The sequence below is a fragment of the Pristiophorus japonicus genome, chromosome 9 (genome assembly GCF_044704955.1).
Source record: "Pristiophorus japonicus isolate sPriJap1 chromosome 9, sPriJap1.hap1, whole genome shotgun sequence".
Classification (NCBI taxonomy): domain Eukaryota; kingdom Metazoa; phylum Chordata; class Chondrichthyes; family Pristiophoridae; genus Pristiophorus; species Pristiophorus japonicus.
This window is the reverse complement of record NC_091985.1, coordinates 61,187,659-61,206,549: the sequence shown is the minus strand read 5'-3', so window position 1 is coordinate 61,206,549 and position 18,891 is coordinate 61,187,659.

Genomic DNA, 18,891 nt, shown 5'->3' with positions numbered 1-18,891 from the left:
GGATGTGGCAGGACTGCAGAGCTTTGATCTGATCCGTTGATTGTTAGATCGCTTGCTGGAGTAAAGGCAACACTCCTACAGTGTTTTAGTCTGCCGGAGGATCCTGTAAGTTAACTTAGCACAAGCTTGTAAAGATCTATTTTCATAGAACAATACCTCGGCAAGCATTTCCATCTAATATTATGGTGTGATCACGGATCATGTAGTTACAGCAAGTATCTTTCATACATCTTAGGCCTGCATGTGTTGACTCTTAAGATTCAAGTGTTTTGAATCAGGGCCAAGTTTTGACTTCTTTACTCTGCCAGAAAGGAATTCACTGGAAACATTACATCGAATTTACAGTATCGAAAAAGGCTATTTGCCCATTGGACCACATGAGCCTCCTCCCACCTTACTTCATCTAACCCTATCAACATATCCTTCTATTCCTTTCTCCCTTATGCAATTATCTAGCTTCCCCTTAACTGCATCTGTGCTATTTGACTCAACTAGTCTATGCAGGTTCCATATTCTAACAGCTCTCTGAGTAATGAAGTTTCTCCTGAATTTCATATTACATTTATTGGTGACTATCTTATATTTATGACCCCTAGTCTTGGACTCTTCTGCAAGTGGAAACTTCTCTACATCTACTGTATCAAACTACATAACATTAAAGCCCTCTATCTGGTCACCTCTCAGCCTTCTCTTTTCTAAAGAAAAGAGCTCTAACCTGTTCAGTCTTTCCTGGTAGTTATAACCTCTCAGTTCTGGAATTATCCTTGTAAATCTTTTTTGCACTTTCTCCAGTTCTACACTCGGGGCTAAAAATGTGTTTGCTTAGCACCGCCTGTTGGAGCCCGAGAGTGATGCTAACGGGCTGCTAAGCTCTTACCGACTGAGCGGCGTGCTGGCAGAGCCTCCCATGACCTTCAGTGGAGGTTTACTGGTGGCACTAAGAGTTAGCGCTGCACACTCTAGCGCTATCCACTTGGCAACGCCCCCTTAGGGCACGGTCGCAAAATTGAATGCTTCCGCCTACCGTAGCGCCTGCCGCTAATTCTAACAGGGAAAGCAGGCATCCTGAAAAAGCTGCCGGGGCGATATTTCTGTGGGTGAGCACGTGGGTGGTTAAAATGGAATTTATTTGTACTAATGTATCTCTCTTAGGTGTTCAACACCGTTGCTAATCTGCCTTGCATTTTCTTTCAGTTTTTGGGGGTCCAGCTGACCTTCCCTTTAGGCAGGAGAATGCCGATTTCCTAGCGCCACAACCTCAGCAGTGGTCCGTGATAGCATCCCAAAAATCAGGGTTAACATCCTAAGAGGAGTGTAGATTGCTTCCTTTAGCGCTCCATTCCCCTCTTGGGGCACGACAAACCAATATCCCAGTTGGAGGCAGTAAACATCGTCCAGCGCTAAAATTAGCGACCAGGCGGTGTCACCGCCTTAAACCGGGCTATAACGAATTTTTAGCCCTTAGTAAATATAAGTTCTTTCTTTAAGTGTAATATACCCCACTTCTTACAGTAACCAACATTTAAAGCAACTACCTGTTTCCTATGCCTAGTTATTCAAAAATATAGACTTAAGATTGCAATTGTGACTGAAATCTCCATTAACACAACTGCAATGACTTTTATATTCATGTTTAAAATATCTGTCACCATTCCAGGAGAAATGATTTCTGGCCTGAAGAGCAGTGGGCTCCAAAATGCAATCAAATGCACCATGTCAAAAATCTACATTTTCTTGGGGGGGGGACAGACTCAGCTAGAAAAGAAATCTGATGCCAACAATAAAAGTGCTTGAATGTTGAATATAACCGCAACTTAAGTTATGACAGGCCCATGTCCAGCTGCACTTTCAATGCAGCTCCTTGGTTTAAGGCCTAAATTCCGGGCTGGTTTTGAGTTCAGCTTTTTTGGGGCCTTGTCTGTTTTGCTAGTTCTTCTAGGTAGGCATATATGTGTTAAAAATCCCATGGCTCTATTTTTGAAAAAAGAGTAATGAATTCCCAGTGTCCAAGCCAATATTCCTCCCTCAACCAATCAGATTAACTGGTCATTCACCTCATTGCTATTTCTGTACTCTTGCTGTGTGCAAACAACAGTCACTCCATGTCAAAGACATTTATTGCATGTGAAGTGATTTGAGATGGTTCTGAGAAATGACAAATTGAAACCCTTTCCTTTTCCTCCCTCTATTAATCCAGGTTAGATCAGAAGCTGCTTTTAACTTGAGTTTTATAAAATAGAAATATAAAAGATTTGGATTTTTTTTGGATGAATAAAGTTGAAATTATTGCATGTGATTTCTAGCTGAGATCTCAGATTTCTTTCAGAAGGCAAGTACGAGCAAAGAGTGTCCAGAGATGGTAAAACACCAACATCAGCAGCAGTCCCCAACAGAATGGAAGTAGACAGCCCAGCTCAGTCTCCGTGCAGGTGAACTGTTGCTAGTTTGTGTTATGTATGTTAGCTGGGTTTTACCTGCCACCAGAGGGCGCGACTGTTGGAGTCCTAATGGTCACTGGCAGGCACTTGCAAGCCGTGTATATAATGTTGGCAGCCATGTTGAATTCTCACTTTGAGAGTAACTAAACTGGAGTAAGGTCATGCCTGAACTAGCTCACCGTACTTAGCCTCGTGGAGTTATTCGATACTTTACAATTGGCGATGAGTTAAAAATACGAACTTTCACGCAACCATATCTGTTGGAATTTTGGAGAGATTTGTGGAAGGGGAAGACTGGGAAGATTTCACTGATTGCCTCGACCAGTACTTCGTAGCCAACGGATTGGAAAGAACTGATAACGCAATTAAGTGTAGGGCGGTTCTCCTCACTGTTTGTGGGTCAAATATTTATGGCCTTATCAAGAATCTACTCTCACCGACTCGACCAATGGATAAAACTTACGATGAATTGTGTACGCTGGTTCGGAACCACTTTAAATCGAAGGAAAGCATCATCATGGCGAGGTATTGTTTCTATACACACAATCACTCCGAGAGCCAGGAAGTGGCGGAATTTGTCCCCGACCTGAGACGTCTCGCTGGGCCGTGCAACTTCGGAGCTGCATTGGAGGAAATGCTGCGGGACGTTTTCGTGCTTGGCATTGGCCACGAAGTCATCCTTCGAAAGCTGCTGGCTGCTGAATCTCTAGACCTGAGCAGAGTCATCACAATCGCCCAGGCATGCATGTCCACGGACGAAAACTCGAAACAGATATCTTCCCAGCATTGAAACTCATCGACAAGTATGGTGCATAAAATAATATCATTGGCAGGCAGAGCTGCACATGGCAGGGCCTACTCTTCTGCGTTCGTACGACCTGTAACTGCCCAAAGTCTGCCATCGGGGGTGAATCAAATCTCGCCTTGTTGGCATTGCGGGGGCTATCATCGGGCCCATCAATGCCGATTCAAGCAATACATGTGTAAAGGCTGTGCAACAATGGGGCACCTTCACCGAATGTGTCCGCAACCGAGCAAGCGTGCTGCGACACACCACGTGGCTGAGGATGATCGATCCAGCGTGGATCAAGCGGCACAGGCAACTCAACCCGAGGTACAGAACGAAGAAGTGTATGGGGTACATTCTTTTTCCAAAAGTCCTCCGATAATGCTGGAAGTTAACTTAAATGGGGTTCCAGTATCCATGGAATTGGACATGGGTGCGAGTCAGTCAATAATGAGCCAGACGGCTTTCGAAAAGCTGTGGGACACTAAGGTAAAAAGACCCAAACTGAGCCCAATCAATGCGAAGCTGCATACCTGCACCAAAGAGCTCATACCAGTCATTGGCAGCATGGCAGTAAAGGTATCATATGATGGAGCTGTGCATGATTTATTGTTGTGGATCGTTCCAGGCAATGGCCCAATGCTGTTCGGCAGGAATAGGTTTGAGAAACTTAAATGGAACTGGAACGATATTAAAGTCTTATCATCAGTGGATGACGCTTCGTGTGCTCAAGTGCTGAGCAAGTTTCCCTCATTTTTCGAACCAGGCATCGGCAACTTCATGCGAGCCAAGGTGCAGATCCACCTAGGCTCGGATGCAAGACCCGTCCATCACAAGGCTCGAGCGGTTCCGTACATGATGAGGGAGAAGGTGGAGGTTGAACTGGACAGACTTCAATGGGAAGGAATGATAACACCAGTCGAGTTCGGCGAATGGGCCAGTCCAATTATCCTGGTGTTGAAAAGTGATAGCACAGTCAGGATCTGCAGAGACTACAAGATAACGATCAACCGAGTCTCGAGTACCCGTTACCCAAAGCTGACAACCTGTTTGCAACACTAGCGGGGGGGGTAAGTCATTCACCAAATTGGACCTGACCTCCGTTTACATGACACAGGAGCTGGTCGAATCTTCGAAAAAACTGAGGTGCATCAACACGTACAAAGGACTGTTTATATACCACAATCGGAATTCGCTCAGCTGCAGCCATATTTCAGAGAAACATGGAGAGTTTGTTGAAGTCCGTCCCGAGAACCGTTGTGTTCCAAGATGACATCCTGATCACCGGTCACGACGCCACCGAACACCTGCGCAACCTGGAAGAGGTTCTACGTTGTCTGGACAGAGTGGGACTCAGGCTAAAACGCTCCAAGTGCGTTTCATGGCACCAGAAGTCGAATTCCTAGGGAGAAAGATTGCAGCAGACGACATCAGGTCTACGGACTCGAAGACAGAGGCCATCAAGAATGCACCCAGACCCCAGAGTGTGACAGAGCTGCGTTCGTTCCTGGGTCTTCTCAACGATTTCAGTAACTTTCTACCTAGTTTGAGCACATTGCTAGAGCCCTTGCACATGCTGCTTAGAAAGGGTAACGACTGGGTTTGGGGCAAAGCTCTAAAAACAGAGCCTTTGAAAAGGCCGGAAACCTGCTATGTTCCAATAAATTACTGGTACACTATGACCCATGTAAACGGTTAGGGCTGGCCTGTGACGCCTCATCATGTGGGGTCGGTTGTGTGCTCCAGTGAGCCAATGTATCAGGCAAACTCCAACCAGTTGCATACACGTCCAGAAGTCTGTCTAAGGCTGAAAGAGCCTATATTATGGTAGAGAAAGAGGCTTTAGAATGCGTATATGGGGTTAGGAAAATGCCCCAATACCTGTTTGGGCTTCGGTTTGAGCTTGTAACAGACCACAAGCCGCTCATTTCATTGTTTTCTGAGAGCAAAGGTATAAACACCAATGCCTCGTCCCGCATCCAAAGATGGGCACTGACATTATCCGCTTATGTCATCTGCCACAGACCAGGCACTGAAAACTGTACTGATGCGCTTAGCCGGTTACCATTGCCCACAACCGGGGTGGAAATGCCGCAGCCCACAGACTTGCTGCTGGTCATGGACGCCTTCGAGAGCGAGGGGTCACCCGTCACGGCTCGCCAAATTAGGACCTGGACCAGCCGGGATCCTGTACTGTCAAGTGTAAAAAGATGTGTCTTAAATGGAAATTGGTCTGCCATTCCCAGGGAAATGTAGGATGAAATTAAACGTTATAGTCGCCGCAAAGAATTGTCTATTCAGTCTGATTGTCTGTTATGGGGTAATTGTGTTATTATGCCCAAAAAAGATAGGGAAACGTTTGTGCGAGATTTACACCGTACCCAACCAGGTATTGTTATGATGAAGGCCATTGCCAGGTTTCACGTTTGGTGGCCCGGCATTGACTCGGACTTGGAGTCCTGCGTGCATCAGTGCAACACTTACATGCAACTAAATAACGCATCTGTGGAGGCTCCGCTGAGTCTGTGATCATGACCATCCAAACCGTGGTCAAGGATCCACATAGACTTTGCCGGCCTCTTTCTCGGCAAAATGTTTTTAGTGGTAGTGGACGCTTACTCCAAATGCATTGACTGCGTAATCATGTCATCCAGTACGTTCACAGCCAGTATTGAAAGCCTTCGGGCCATGTTTGCCACCCATGGCCTGCCCGATGTCCTTGTCAACGGACTGTGTTTCACCAGTTTGGAGTTCCACGAGTTTATGACCCGTAATGGCATCAAGCATGTGCAAAGTTAAAGCACATGGGATTGGGGGTAGTGTGCTGACATGGATTGAGAACTGGTTGTCAGACAGGAAGCAAAGAGTAGGAGTAAATGGGTACTTTTCAGAATGGCAGGCAGTGACTAGTGGGGTACTGCAAGGTTCTGTGCTGGGGCCCCAGCTGTTTACATTGTACATTAATGATTTAGACGAGGGGATTAAATGTAGTATCTCCAAATTTGCGGATGACACTAAGTTGGGTGGCAGTGTGAGCTGCGAGGAGGATGCTATGAGGCTGCAGAGTGACTTGGATAGGTTAGGTGAGTGGGCAAATGCATGTCGGCTGAAGTATAATGTGGATAAATGTGAGGTTATCCACTTTGGTGGTAAAAACAGAGAGACAGACTATTATCTGAATGGTGACAGATTAGGAAAAGGGGAGGTGCAACGAGACCTGGGTGTCATGGTACATCAGTCATTGAAGGTTGGCATGCAGGTACAGCAGGCGGTGAAGAAAGCAAATGGCATGTTGGCCTTCATAGCGAGGGGATTTGAGTACAGGGGCAGGGAGGTGTTGCTACAGTTGTACAGGGCCTTGGTGAGGCCACACCTGGAGTATTGTGTACAGTTTTGGTCTCCTAACCTGAGGAAGGACATTCTTGCTATTGAGGGAGTGCAGCGAAGGTTCACCAGGCTGATTCCCAGGATGGTGGGACTGACATATCAAGAAAGACTGGATCAACTGGGCTTGTATTCACTGGAGTTCAGAAGAATGAGAGGGGATCTCATAGAAACGCTTAAAATTCTGACGGGTTTAGACAGGTTAGATGCAGGAAGAATGTTCCCAATTTTGGGGAAGTCCAGAACCAGTGGTCACAGTCTAAGGATAAGGGGTAAGCCATTTAGGACCGAGATGAGGAGAAACTTCTTCACCCAGAGACTGGTGAACCTGTGGAATTCTCTACCCCAGAAAGTTGTTGAGGCCAATTCACTAAATATATTCAAAAAGGAGTTAGATGTAGTCCTTACTACTCGGGGGATCAAGGGGTATGGTGAGAAAGCAGGAATGGGGTACTGAAGTTGCATGTTCAGCCATGAACTCATTGAATGGCGGTGCAGGCTCGAAGGGCCGAATGGCCTACTCCTGCACCTATTTTCGATGTTTCTATGTTTCTATGTCAGGTCTGCCCCTTTCAAACCCGTGGATCGGGCTGTCCAAACCATTAAGCAGAACCTAAAACGCGTGACTCACGGCTCCCTACAGACCCGCTTGTCCCGCATTCTGCTCAGTTACCGGAGAAGACGGCACTCGCTCACCGGGGTCCCTCCTGATGAGCTGTTAATGAAGAGAGGCCTCAAAACCAGGCTCTCCCTTGTACACCAGGATCTCAATGATCATGTCGAAACCAGAAGGCAACGGCAGCAATGTAACCACGATCACGCGGACGTATCACGTGACACTGCTATTCATGACCCTGTGTTTGTCCTGAATTATGGTCATGGTCCAAAGTGGGTTGCTGGCACGGTTTTGGCCAAGGAAGGGAACAGGGTGTTTGTAGTCAAACTGTTAAATGATCAAACGTGCAAGAGGCACATCGACCAAACCAAACTGTGATTCACAGACAACTCAGAACAAATTGAAGATGGCATCATCATCGACTAACCAACACACATCCAACCATCAGTTGACCCTTGTGTCATTCACAAAGACGAACCTATCATCCCCGACAGTCCTGTCAGACCGACTGCTCCGCAATACAGCAATGGTCCTACTAACTCACCCAAGCTTGGGTTGGAACATAGAAACATAGAAAACAGGTGCAGGAGTAGGCCATTTGGCCCTTCGAGCCTGCACCACCATTCAATAAGATCATGATTGATCATTCACCTCAGTACCCCTTTCCTGCTTTCTCTCCATACCCCTTGATCCCTTTAGCCATAAGGGCCATATCTACCTCCCTCTTGAATATATCGAATGAACGGGCATCAACAACTATCTGCGGTAGAGAATTCCACAAGTTAACAACTCTGTGAGTGAAGAAGTTTCTCCTCATCTTGGTCCTAAATGGCTTACCCTTTATCCTTAAACTGTGTCCCCTGGTTCTGGACTTCCCCAACATCGGGAACATTCTTCCTGCATCTAACCTGTCCAGCCCCTTCAGAATTTTATATGTTTCTATGAGATCCCCTCTCATTCTTCTAAACTCCAATGAATACAGGCCCAGTCGATCCAGTCTCTCCTCATATGTCAGTCCTGCCATCCCGGGAATCAGTCTGGTGAACCTTCGCTGCACTCCCTCAATAGCAAGAACGTCCTTTCTCAGATTAGAAGCCGTAAAATGACCACAATATTCCAGATGAGGCGTCACAAAGACCCTGTACAACTGCAGTAAGGCCACCCTGCTCCTGTACTCAAATCCCCTAGCTATGAAGGCCAACATGCCATTTGCCTTCTTCACCGCCTGCTGTACCTGCATGCCAACTTGCAATGACTGATGTACCATGACACCCAGGTCTTGTTGCAACTCCCTTTTTCCTAATCTGCCGCCATTCAGATAATATTCTGTCTCTCTGTTTTTACCACCAAAGTGGATAATCTCACATTTATCCACATTATACTGCATCTGACATGCATTTGGCCACTCACCTAACCTGTCCAAATCACCCTGCAGCTTCTTAGCATCCTCCTCACAGCTCACACCGCCACCCAGCTTAGTGTCATCTGCAAACTTGGAGATATTACACTCAAATTCCTTCATCTAAATCATTAATGTATAATGTAAATGGCTGGGGTCCCAGCACTGAGCCCTGCGGCACCCCACTAGTTACTGCCTGCCATTCTGAAAAGGACCTATTTATCCAGACTCTCTGCTTCCTGTCTGCCAACCAGTTCTCTATCCACGTCAATACATTGCCCCCAATACTATGTACTTTAATTTTGCACACCAATCTCTTGTGTGGGACCTTGTCAAAAGCCTTTTGAAAGTCCAAATACACCACATTCATTGGTTCTCCCTTGTCCACTCTACTAGTTACATCCTCAAAAAATTCGAGAAGATTTGTCAAGCATGATTTCACTTTCATATATCCACGCTGACTTGGACCGATCCTGTCACTGCTTTCCAAATGTGCTGCTATTTCATCTTTAATAATTGATTCCAACATTTTCCCCACTACTGATGTCAGGCTAACCGTTTTCTCTGTCCCTCCTTTCTTAAAAAGTGGTGATACATTAGCTACCCTCTCGTCCAGAGGAACTGATCTGGAGTCGATAGACTGCTGAAAAATGATCACCAATGCATTCACTATTTCTAGGGCCACTTCCTTACGTACTCTGGGCTGCAAACTATCAGGCCCTGGGGATTTATCGGCCTTCAATCCCATCAATTTTCCTCACACAATTTCCTGACGAATAAGGATTTCCTTCAATTCCTCCTCTTCACTAGACCCTCGGTCCCCTAGTATTTCCGGAAGGTTATTTGTGTCTTCCTTTGTGAAGACAGAACCAAAGTATTTGTTCAATTGGTCTGCCATTTCTTTGTTCCCCATTATAAATTCACCTGATTCTGGCTGCAAGGCACCTACGTTTGTCTTCACTAATCTTTTTCTCTTCACATATCTGTAGAAGCTTTGCAGTCAGTTTTTACGTTCCCAGCAAGCTTCCTCTCATACTGTATATTCCCCTCCGAATGAAATCCTTTGTCCACCTCTGCTGAATTCTAAATTTCTCCCAGTCCTCAGCTTTGCTGCTTTTTCTGACCAATTTATATGCCTCTTCCTTGGATTTAACACTATCCTTAATTTCCCTTCATAGCCACGGTTGAGCCGCCTTCCCCGTTTTATTTTTACTCCAGACCGGGATGTACAATTGTTGAAGTTCATCCATGTGATTTTTAAATGTTTGCCATTGTCTATCCACCGTCAACCCTTTAAATATCACTCGCCAGTCTATTCTAGCCAATTCACGTCTCATACCATCGAAGTTACCTTTCCTTAAGTTTAGGACCCTAGTCTCTGAATTAACTGTGTCACTCTCCATCTTAATAAAGAATTCTACCATATTATGGTCACTCTTCCCTAAGGGGCATCACACAACAAGATTACTAATTAGTCCTTTCCCATTACACATCACCCAATCTAGGATGGCCAGCCCTCTAGTTGGTTCTTCAACATATTGGTCTAGAAAACCATCCCTAATACACTCCAAGAAATCCTCCTCCATCGTATTGCTACCAGTTTGGTTAGCCCAATCTGTATGTAGATTAAAGTCGCCCATGATAACTGCTGTACCCTTATTGCATGCATCCCTAATTTCTTGTTTGATGCTGTCCCCAATCTCACGACTACTGTTTGGTGGTCTGTACACAACTTCCACGAGCGTTTTCTACCCTTTGGTATTCCACAGCTCTACCCATACAGATTCCACATCATCCAAGCTAATGTCCTTCCTTACTATTGCATTAATTTCCAGGGAGCGGAAGGCCCCGGACCGTCTCAACTTGTAAATACAACCTGTACCAAGGACTTCGGGGGGAATGATGTTATTATGTATGTTAACTGAGTTTTACCTGCCACCGGAGGGCGCGACTATCGGAGTCCTAATGGTCACTGGTAGACACGTGCAAGCCATGTATATAATGTTGGCAGCCATGTTGAATCCTCACTTGGAGAATAAATAAACTGGAGTGAGGTCATGCCTGAACTAGCTCACCGTACTTAGCCTTATGGAGTTATTCGATACTTAACAGTTTGCTTTGAGTACAATACTCACACTGCATTAGTATATTACTGCAATGCCTGTTCTAGTCAAATTTTCTGCTCGTCAAAACTTGTACTTTTATGTAAACCAGTTATTTTCTTCCCTGCCAATTCTGTGGAAACTGCACCCTTCCTTGGAAGAGCAGGCAGGCATATTTGGTATTAGAAATTCCAACGTGTGGGGAACGGCAGCACAAATCTGCATCCCATCACTGTGTGGCACAGAATGCTGCAGCTCCAGCACAATGCTGAATATTCTTCCGGACAGGAGCATTTCATTTATCTGAACATGGTATGCTCAAAAAGCTAAGGAATGTCAGTCACGCGAAATAGAAGATTTTTCCACACTTTGAATCCAGTGTCAGCATCAAGTGCTCCTAGTAAAGCTTCCTCTACTTTCTCTCAACGATATATATTGGCCACGATTTCTGAAATGCACTCTCCGATTGCACCACAGTGACATTTGATTTCCAGCATCTGTCGGTCCTTTCATTGAGTCAATTAGTGTTGGATTAAGGGCAATTTTGTACCTGGGAACTGTGTTTTACTAGGAAATAGGCTTAATCTGTTCAAACATATTTCACTTAGGACCCTTAGAGCAGGAAGGCAGAACGTTTTCATCCCATTAATCTGTGCTAGTTTCCAATCCCCTGAAGACCCCAGAAATTAAAGGACAGCAAACTAGTCCAATAGGCATGCAGGCCACTATACTTTTGGAAATTCCGCATGTATTGAACTTCCCTCTTACATAGAAACATAGAAAATAGGTGCAGGAGTAAACCATTTGGCCCTTCGAGCCTGCACCACCATTCAATGAGTTCATGGCTGAACATGCAACTTCAGTACCCCATTCCTGCTTTCTCGCCATACCCCTTGATCCCCCTAGTAGTAAGGACTACATCTAACTCCTTTTTGACTATATTTAGTGAATTGGCCTCAACAACTTTCTGTGGTAGAGAATTCCACATGTTCACCACTCTCTGGGTGAAGAAGTTTCTCCTCATTTCGGTCCTAAATGGCTTACCCCTTATCCTTAGACTGTGACCCCTGGTTCTGGATTTCCCCAACATTGGGAACATTCTTCCTGCATCTAACCTGTATTAACCCATCAGAATTTTAAACGTTTCTATGAGATCCCCTCTCATTCTTCTGAACTCCAGTGAATACAAGCCCAGTTGATCCAGTCTTTCTTGATATGTCAGTCCCGCCATCCCGGGAATCAGTCTGGTGAACCTTCGCTGCACTCCCTCAATAGCAAGAATGTCCTTCCTCAAGTTAGGAGACCAAAACTGTACACAATACTCCAGGTGTGGCCTCACCAAGGCCCTGTACAACTATAGTAACACCTCCCTGCCCCTGTACTCAAATCCTCTCGCTATGAAGGCCAACATGCCATTTGCTTTCTTAACCGCCTGCTGTACCTGCATGCCAACTTTCAATGACTGATGTACCATGACACCCAGGTCTCGTTGCACCTCCCCTTTTCCTAATCTGTCACCATTCAGATAATAGTCTGTCTCTCTGTTTTTACCATCAAAGTGGATAACCTCACATTTATCCACATTATACTTCATCTGCCATGCATTTGCCCACTCACCTAACCTATTCAAGTCACTCTGCAGCCTCATAGCATCCTCCTCGCAGCTCACACTGCCACCCAACTTAGTGTCATCCGCAAATTTGGAGATACTACATTTAATCCCCTCGTCTAAATCATTAATGTACAATGTAAACACTGGGGCCCCAGCAAAGAACCTTGTGGTACCCCACTAGTCACTGCCTGCCATTCTGAAAAGTACCCATTTACTCCTACTCTTTGCTTCCTGTCTGCCAACCAGTTTTCAATCCACGTCAGCACACTACCCCCAATCCCATGTGCTTTAACTTTGCACATTAATCTCTTGTGTGGGACCTTGTCGAAAGCCTTCTGAAAGTCCAAATACACCACATCAACTGGTTCTCCCTTGTCCACTCTACTGGAAACATCCTCAAAAAATTCCAGAAGATTTGTCAAGCATGATTTCCCTTTCACAAATCCATGCTGACTTGGATCTATCATGTCACCTCTTTCCAAATGCGCTGCTATGGCATCCTTAATAATTGATTCCATCATTTTACCCACTACCGATGTCAGGCTGACCGGTCTATAATTCCCTGTTTTCTCTCTCCCTCCTTTTTTAAAAAGTGGGGTTACATTGGCTACGCTCCACTCCATTGGAACTGATCCAGAGTCTCTGGAATGTTGGAAAATGACTGTCAATGCATCCGCTATTTCCAAGGCCACCTCCTTAATCTTATTGAATTGATCTTATTGAATGGTGGAGCAGGCTCGAGGGGTTAGATGGCCTACTCCTGTTCCTAATTCTTATGTTCTTATGTTCTTATGTTCTTATGTTCTTATTAAATACTCTGGGATGCAGTCCATCAGGCCCTGGGGATTTATCGGCCTTCAATCCCATCAATTTCCCCAACATAATTTCCCGACTAATAAGGATTTCCCTCAGTTCCTCCTTTTTTCTAGACCCTCTGACCCCTTTTATATCCGGAAGTTTGTTTGTGTCCTCCTTAGTGAATACCGAACCAAAGTACTTGTTCAATCGGTCTGCCATTTCTTTGTTCCCCATTATGACTTCCCCTGATTCTGACTGCAGGGGACCTACGTTTGTCTTTACTAACCTTTTTCTCTTTACATATCTATAGAAGCTTTTGCAGTCCGTCTTAATGTTCCCTGCAAGCTTCCTCTCATACTCTATTTTCCCTGCCCTAATCAAACCCTGTGTCCTCCTCTGCTGAGTTCTAAATTTCTCCCAGTCCCCGGGTTCGCTGCTATTTCTGGCCAATTTGTAAGCCACTTCCTTGGCTTTAATACTATCCCCGATTTTCTTTGATAGCCACGGTTGAGCCACCTTCCCTTTTTTATTTTTATGCCAGACAGGGATGTACAATTGTTGTAGTTCATCCATGCGGTCTCGAAATGTCTGCCATTGCCCATCCACTGTCAACCCCTTAAGTATCATTCACCAATCTATCCTAGCCAATTCACGCCTCATACCTTCAAAGTTACCCTTCTTTAAGTTCTGGACCATGGTCTCTGAATTAACTGTTTCATTCTCCATCCTAATGTAGAATTCGACCATATTATGGTCACTCTTCCCCAAGGGGCCTCGCACAACGAGATTGCTAATTAATCCTCTCTCATTACACAACACCCAGTCGAAGATGGCCTCCCCCCTAGTTGGTTCCTCGACATATTGGTCGAGAAAGCAATCCCTTATGCACTCCAGGAAATCCTCCTCCACCGTATTGCTTCCAGTTTGGTTAGCCCAATCTATATGCATATTAAAGTCACCCATGATAACTGCTGCACCTTTATTTCATGCACCCCTAATTTCCTGTTTGATGCCCTCCCCAACATCACTACTACTGTTTGGAGATCTCGACACAACTCCCACTAATGTTTTTTGCCCTTTGGTGTTCTGCAGCTCTACTCATATAGATTCCACATCATCCAAGCTAATGTCTTTCCTAACTATTGCATTAATCTCCTCTTTAACCAGCAATGCTACCCCACCTCCTTTTCCTTTTATTCTATCCTTCCTGAATGTTGAATACCCATGGATGTTGCGTTACCAGCCCTGATCATCCTGGAGCCACGTCTCTGTAATCCCAATCACATCATATCTGTTAACATCTATTTGGACAGTTAATTCATCCACCTTATTACAGATACTCCTTGCATTAAGACACAAAGCCTTCAGGCTTGTTTTTTTAACACCCTTTGTCCTTTAAGAATTATGATGTAGTGTGGCCCTTTTTGTTTCTTGCCTTTGTTTACTCGGCCTTCCACTATTGCTTTTTACCTTTCTACCATCTGTTTTTGACTCCATATTACTTCGCCCTGTCTCGCTGCATAGATTCCCATCCCCCTGCCATATTAGTTTAAACACCCCCGAACTACATTAGCAAATGTTACCCCCAGGACATCAGTTCCAGTCTTGCTCAAGTGCAAACCGTCCCTTTTGTACAGATCCCACTTCCCCCAGAACTGGTTCCAATGTCCCAGGAATTTGAATCCCTCCCTCTTGCACCACTGCTCAAGCCACGTATTTATTCTAACTATCCTGCTCCCTCTACTCTGATTAGCACGTGGCACTGGTAGCAATCCAGAGATTACTACCTTTGAGGTCCTACTTTTTAATTTAACTCCTAGCTCCCTAAATTCAGCTTGTTGGACCTCTTCCCGCTTCTTACCTATATTGTTGGTACCTACATGTACCACGACAACTGGCTGTTCACCCTCCCTCTCCAGAATGCTCTGCAGCCGCTCCGAGACATCCTTGACCCTTGCACCAGGGAGGCAACATACCATCCTGGAGTCTCGGTTGCGGCCTTTCAGCACTCACATCACTGCACTCTCCTTTGTATCTCCCAGAACACCTTCGATGTTTTTTTTGAGGGCGAGGAGATGTACTTTATATAAAAGGTTGCAATAGTCCATTAGAAGGAAGGGGTCAGTCTGGTGCAATATAAATACAATCCTGGGATGGGGGAGGATTGTCCTATGAGGAGAGTTTGAGTAGACTAGGCCTATATTCTCCAGAGTTTAGAAGAATGTGAGGTGCTCTCAATGAAACATACAATATTCTTACAGAGCTTGACAGGGTAGATGCTGGGAGGAGGTTTCCCCTGGCTGGGGAGGCTCGAACTGGGGGTCATATTCTCAGAATAAGGAGTCGGCCGTTTAGGACTGAGGTGAGGAGATCTTTTTTCACTCACAGCGTGGTGAATCTTTGGAATTCTCTATCCTGAAGGACTGTGGATGCTCAGTCGTTGATTATAGTCAAGACTGAGATCGACAGAATTTTGGATGTTAAAGGAATCAAAGGATATGGGGATAGTGCAAGAAAGTGGAGTTAAGGTATAAGATTAGCCATGACCTTATTGAATGGTGAAGCAGGCTCGAGGGGCCTATTAGCGAACTCATGCTCCTAGTTCTTTTGTTCTAATATAGTGGATAGTCCTTTGTATAAAGTTCATATAGGTGTGACGTCCGAAATCCGGAAACCTCGGGACCAAGGCCATTCTGGATTCCGGGTATTTCCAGATTTCAGGGGGTCAGTCGGGCCGCTGGAGTTCAAGGGAGGTCGGTCGGGTCGGGGGCGGGGTCGATTGGGTTGAGGTCGGAGCATCGGTCGGGGTGGGGGGGGGGGAGTGTCGATCGGGCCACCAGAGGTCGGGGGTGGGGGGGGTGGGGTGGTGGTCGGGCCGCTGGAGGGAGTGGGGGAGGGGGTCGGTCGGGCCACCGGAGGTCGGGGGAGGGAGGGGGAGGGAGGGCCACCGGAGGTCGGGGGGGTGGGGGCGGTGTTCAGGCCGCTGGAGGTCGGGGGGGGAGTCAGTCTGGCCACTGGAGGTCATGGGGGGAGTCGGTCGGGCCACTGGAGGTCGTGGAGGGAGTCAGTCGGGCCACCGGAGGTTGGGGTGGGGGTGGGGGGCGGTTGGGCCGCTGGAGGTTGGGGGGAGTCGGTCGGTCTACCAGAGGTCGAGGGGGAGTTGGTCGGGCTGCCGGAGGTCGAGGGGGAGTCGGTCGGGCTGCCGGAGGTTGGGAGGGGCCGGTCAGGCCACTGGAGGTCAGGCCGAGGCGGGGGAAGGCCAGACGAGGTTGGGCTGAGGCGAGGGAAGGTCGAGTGGCCGGAGCCCAGGGTAGGTTGGGCCAAGGCGAGGTCAGGCGGCCGGAGGTCGGGCCGCCGAGGCAGGGGAAGTCCGGATTCCGGAACATTTTCCGGTTTCCGGACGACCCTGCCATGGATCAACCCGGTGTCCGGATTCCGGAACGTTCCGGATTCAATAAGGTGACATGATAGAGTGTGCTGGAGCTCCAACCTTCTGTGCCACATAGTAATGGAATGCAGATTTGTGCTGCAGTTGCTCACTTGTGGAGCCGCTAATAAAAATGAATAAAAAGCTGGAAATCCGAAATAAAAAACAGAGAAAGCTAGAGAATCTCAGCAGGTCAGGAACATATGAAAGTTGTGATATATGGTCTGCATCCAAAACATTTACCTATGCTGGTAGACCAACTGTGTATTTCAAGCACTTTCTCCTTTCATTGGCTGAGATTAGCAACTCAGCAATCAGCCCATGCCACTCCAGTGCACCTAATAGTGACAAGTTGCAGAGCCGAATTGCCAGAGACCTTGGACCAAGTCACCCATCAAGCAAGGTGTGTGGTTCCCACATCATGGGAAAGTAACCAGTTTGCACAAAAGTACAAGTTTTGACAAACAGGAGGTTTTGCTGGAACAGACATTGTGGGAATGGACTGATGTAGTGATGCAGAGCGGGTTTTGCACTCAAGCACACCAGCAAAAGCCTCAATGTTGCAATGTGAGCTAAGAACTTCACAGAACGCTGCCACAGTGTTCCAACTGATTACTTTGTCAGCTGCAGCATTAATTTACATCTGGTTTAGTGGTGGCTGTGCACTTTCTGCCACAGGCCTTTGCTTTGCTATTGAATGTATAGATCAATGTCACCTCTTTTGGCTGCCAATCCTTCAGGATTGTCCTAGAGTCTCTGGGGGCTCAAAGATTAATCTCCTGGCTCACTGCTGCGAGCATTAAAAAAAGTGTTTTTAAAATTTTTCTTTGAACGCTGTCGTTAATTAGTTATAAAAATATTGGAGATGGGGAAAAAGGCTCTTTGACTGGGGGAGGCAGTTGAAGGCTGGAGGTCACATGATTTAACCTCCGGGAATATGTCCAACCAAAGTTGGAATTCCTAATTCCGCACTGACTCTTACAGAATTTGCTTCTTATTTACTTTGCCATTGGCAACAACAAAGCAATAAATTATATAAGGTATGAGTTACTCACCTTCCCAGCACGATGAGACAGACTCCCAGAATTAGAGGACAGAAGAATAAATTTAACAAGATTTGAGGTGGGAAGGATTTTCCCCTCAATGGAATATATGGGAGACATAGAAAAGGAGATTTTCCTCTTTGTTGTACTTGGGAATACTCAGTTATCTCAGGTCCCTGCCCCACTATGCTGCCCCGGGATTTCTGGGGGCGGGTCGTAAAATGGGTGGAATTGGGTCTGTACTTGCAGTAGATGCAGGCCCAGTGTTAGTATACTCGAGGTAGGAGGGAGCAATCTCGGCCCTCCTGCCTCACTTTCCTCTCAGTGCGTCTCTAGCACCAGCCAGGAGGTGCCAATGCCAGCAGCCAGGAGTGGAGCTCTCCTGTCCCTGTCCCCCAGCTCCAGTGCAGAGCCTTGCCAATTCGAACATACAGCAGGCACAGCATGCTTCCAGGACACTGCCTGTCAGGCAGCCAGTCGATCCCTGAGAGGAAAATCAGTCCGAGATTCTTAAAGTTCACCTAATTTCCCATTTATCAACAAAATGATTCTCTGAACATAATCTTTCCCATTACTATTGTACTAAGGTGACTATAAAAAAGGTGTCATTCTCCTCTGCAATATCATGATAGGCAGTCCCTCGGAATTGAGGAAGACTTGCTTCCACTCCCAAAAGTGAGTTCTTTGATGGCTGAACAGTCCTATACGGGAGCCACAGACCCTGTTACGGGGGGACAGTCATTCTTCGGGGAAGGGGTCAGTGGGGCTGGTTTGCCGCGCGCTCCTTCCGCTGCCTGCGCCTGGCCTCTTCAGCTCCTTGCGTCGAGCCTCAAAGAGATCAACGCCCTCCCGGATGGACTTTCTCCACCTAGGGCAGTCTGCGGCCAGGGTCTCCTAGGTGTCAGTGGTGATATTTCACTTTACCAGGGAGGCTTTGAGGGTGTCCTTATAACGTTTCCGCTGTCCTCCTTTGGCTCGTTTACCATGAAGGAGCTCCGCATAAAGCATTTGCTTAGGGAGTCTCGTATCTGGCATGCGAACTATGTGGCCTGCCCAGCAAAGCTGATCGAGTGTGGTCAGTGCTTCAATATTGGGGATGCTGGCCTGGTCGAGGACACTGATGTTGGTGCGCCTGTCCTCCCAGGGGATTTGCAGGATCTTGCGGAGGCATCGTTGGTGATATATCTCCAGCGACTTGAGGTGCCTTCTGTACATTGTCCATGTCTCAGACCCATACAGGAGGGTGGGTATTACTACAGCCCTGTAGAACATGAGTTTGGTGGTA